The 3,953-nt window shown below is 34.0% G+C and overlaps 1 pseudogene; it reads right to left on the reverse strand.

Annotated features, from left to right (window-relative positions):
- Positions 1-1,891: 1,891 nt before the first annotated feature.
- Positions 1,892-2,042, reverse strand: LOC129519005 (U2 spliceosomal RNA; annotated as a pseudogene).
- Between the last annotated feature and the right edge of the window lie 1,911 nt (positions 2,043-3,953).

Consider the following 3,953-nt stretch of genomic DNA (forward strand, 5'->3'; position numbering starts at 1 on the left):
GAGTGACCATCTTTGACTTGTTCCTGATCGTAGAAGAAGTTTTCAACTTTTCACCAATGAGTATGTTACTAGCTGTGTGTTTGCCATATATGCCCCTCATTATGTTGAGGTATGTTTCATCTAAACCCACTTTGTTGAGAGTTTTTAATCATGAATAAATGTTACATTTTGTCAATTGGTTTGTATACATCTATTGAGATAATCATTGTTTTATCCTTTTGTTAATGTGATATATATCACATTGATTCATGGATATTGAAACATCCTCATATCCTTGGAATAAATCCCACTTGATTAGACTGCAATAGACATTTTTTTCTTAGAAAACACACAGATGGCCAACAGACTCATGAAAATATGCTCATCACTAATCATCAGGAAAATGCAAATCAAAACCACAATGATATATTATTACCTTACACCTTTTAGAAAGGCTAGAATCAAAAAGACAAGAAATAACAAGTGTTGGTGTGGAGAAAAAGTAATCCTCATGCACTGTTGGTGGGAATGTAAATTGGTTGCAACAACTGTGAGAAAAATATAGAATCCCTGAAAAAGTTAAAAGTAGAAATACCATGTGATCCAATAATTCCACTACTGAGTTTTTATCCAAAGAAAATAAAAACACTAATTTGAAAAGATGTACACCTCCATATGTTTATTGCAGCATTATTTACAGTAGCCAAGTTATGGAAACAACCTAAACATACATGGATAGATAAATGGATGAAGATATATATATATATATATATATATATATATATATATATATTAATCAGCCTAAAAAAAGATGAGATCTTGGATTTGCAAACAACATGGATGGCCCTAGAGAGTATTATGCTAAGTGAAATAAGTCTGACAGAGAATGACAAACACCTTATGATTGCACTTATATGTAGAATCTAAGAAATAAAACAATCAGAAACAGATACATAAATACAGAAAACTGACAGTTGCCAGAGGAGAGGATGGTGGTGGATAGGCAAAAGGGGTGAAGGAGAGTGGGAAGTGCAGGCTTCCAATTATGAAATGAATTAGTCATAAGAATGAAAGTTATAGCATAGGAATATAGTCAATGATATTGTAATAGTGTTGCATGGTGACAGATGGTAGCTACACTTGTGGTAAACATAGCATATAGAATTGTTAAATCACTGTGTTGTACACCTGAAACTATTGTAATATTGCATGTCAACTATACATCAATGAAACATTTGTTGTATTTTTATATATTAGCAAAAATTAAAAATTTCCATGGAAAAAATACCATTAACAGTAGCTTCAGAATATGTTAAATACTTATGGATTAATCTGAGAAAAGATGTGTAAGACTGAGAAAAATCAGAGGAGACCTTAGTAAGTAGAGAGATATATTGTTTCCATGAATCAGAAGGAAGACTTGATATTATTAAAATGTTAATTATTCACAATTTATCTACAGATTAACTCAATCTCAATTAAAATGTTGGTATTTTTTTTTAAATTGACAAAAAAAGATGGTTCTCAAATTTACATGGAAATATAAAGAACCTAAATTAGCCAAAACAAATTCAAAAAAGAACAAATTTGGAGGACTTGCACTAGCTTATTTTCAAGTCTTAATATAATGCTACGGTAATCATGACTATGATATTGGCATAAAGATAAACAATTAGACTGATTTTTGCCAACATCCATGAAACTGTGGCAGGCCAACTTGTCAGCTTGCAAGTAGGATAAAATCTCAGACCCTTCACAGTTCTTGACACAAGAGCCTTCAAAGTTATTTGTGATAATATATTTCTTAAATTGGGTTGTGAGTGCGTGGATCTTCATTTAATGTTTATTCTCTATATTTTACATACACATTATAAGTTATTTTTATATGATACATTTAATAATAAAAACAAAAGAATACTAAACTTATTTGGAAAAATTCAGTAAATCCATGTCACTAAAAATGGTGCTGTCAAGCCAAATGGGATTATGACCTCTATAAATAATTGAGAATAATATCACACAACATAGTACACTTGATCTTAGCCAAGAGGCTGAGAAGCGATGAGATCACACAACGTAGGATTCCTACTCAGTATGCTTTACAAGTTTTGACTCCATGCAGAAAGAACCAAAACTAGAAATCATTGATGACACTTATGGGTGAATTTTATACAAGAAAAATTACAATATATTGGGAAAGGAATGTACATTTATGTTTTAAGTTAAAACATAAGTTAAAAAAATATATATATGTCTCCTTCCTTTTTGTTTTCTGCTTTAAAGGAGTTTTTTAAAAAATTAGTCAACCCTCTCCTTGTCTCTGTGGCATTGGTATGTGGGCTTGCATCATATTTTAATTAATTAATGTAGCAAACAGGTTTTTAGGTAAATGTTGCTTGGATAATTGGCTTTTCATTTAAGTAAAAGCTCAAGAGCTTAGGGAGAACTTCAAATCTCCATGGCACCCAGGGTCTTATTTTCAGCTCCGAGTACAACAGGAAACCTGACATTGATTTTGGCTGAGATAGAGCCATTCAAGGAGACATGGTAAGTCTAGAAGTAATTGCATATTTATAGATGAGATTTCACCTGATTTCTTTTTTTAAATTTTTATTTATTTATGATAGTCACACACACAGAGAGAGAGAGGCAGAGACACAGGCAGAGGGAGAAGCAGGCTCCATGCACTGGGAGCCCGACGTGGGATTCGATCCCGGGTCTCCAGGATCGCACCCTGGGCCAAAGGCAGGCGCCAAACTGCTGCGCCACCCAGGGATCCCCTAGATGAGATTTCAGGTGAAGATGCAGGACTTCAATAATGAGACCTGATATCCTTGAAATTGGGATTTTATTTTCCCTTGACTATTCGTGTCTTGAGTCTTTCAAGTTGCTTCATGTTTCCCTCTTTCCTGACAGGTGAATATCAGGGAAGGCAGATATATGGTGAGAGAAGGAGAGAGATTAAAGAGAAGAAGGTAGAAAGATACTGGAAAAGAAAGAGGGGAAGCAAGGAAGATAGAAGAAAGGGGCCAATCAGGAAAATAAATAGATTCAGCAGAACAGAGAGAAATAAGTAGAAGGAATTTAAAAAAACAGGAGTAGAAAGATGGTGATAATAGTAAATTCTAATAAAAAAATTCTGCTATTTATTATGCCTTTTCTATTTACCAGGCTCTTTACCTAATCTCATTTAATGTGTATAACATTAAGAAGTAGTTCCTATAATTCCCATTTTATAAATTAGAAAACAGAGGCCCAAAGAAGTTAAGTAATTGTCCCAAAATGGTGGAGTCTGGATTTGAATCCAGATGTTTGTCTCTAAAGCTAGTACTTTCCCCCACTGTATCAGACTACCTCTGCATGACACTGAAACAATAGGTTGAAAGGCAAGAGTTTATACTAAATAGGTTACCTGGCATCATATAAACAGAACACACAGAAATAATCTAGCTTTTGTTTTGTTTCTCTTAATTTTCTCCCCTCATGCTACCCACAAAGGAGATTAAACTGACAGGCAGGGAGAGATATAAAATCCCAGCTTCCGTTTTTACTATTGCTGGGGCTTATAGGTCAAGCAACTTACTTCCCTCTGATTTCACAAAGGGCTTAATGCACAGTTCACTCATAAAAACTCAGTCCAAACTAGCATTTCCTAATTTTTTAGGGGGTAAGAACTCCTTTAAGATTCTAAAGAAAACTAAATATTTACTCCTTAGAAATATGCACATTTACATGCAAAATTTTGTGCAACAATTCAGGAGTTTCATAGGCCATCTCAAAGTTCTGAGATTTACATCTGAGTTAGAGGTCTTAGTGTTTGGAACTGCAAAAAATGACCCTGAAATCTGAGATAGAGGATGAGCACCAAACCTAGCACCTTGGCTCTGACAGAACTTGGATGAGTCATTTTCAAATGCAAGGTTTGATGTCGTTATCTTCTCTTCAGTTTTCATGGATAGCCCTATGAAAAGCTT

Source organism: Nyctereutes procyonoides, unplaced genomic scaffold, assembly GCF_905146905.1.
Source record: "Nyctereutes procyonoides isolate TBG_1078 unplaced genomic scaffold, NYPRO_anot_genome, whole genome shotgun sequence".
In the NCBI taxonomy this organism is placed as follows: Eukaryota; Metazoa; Chordata; class Mammalia; order Carnivora; family Canidae; genus Nyctereutes; species Nyctereutes procyonoides.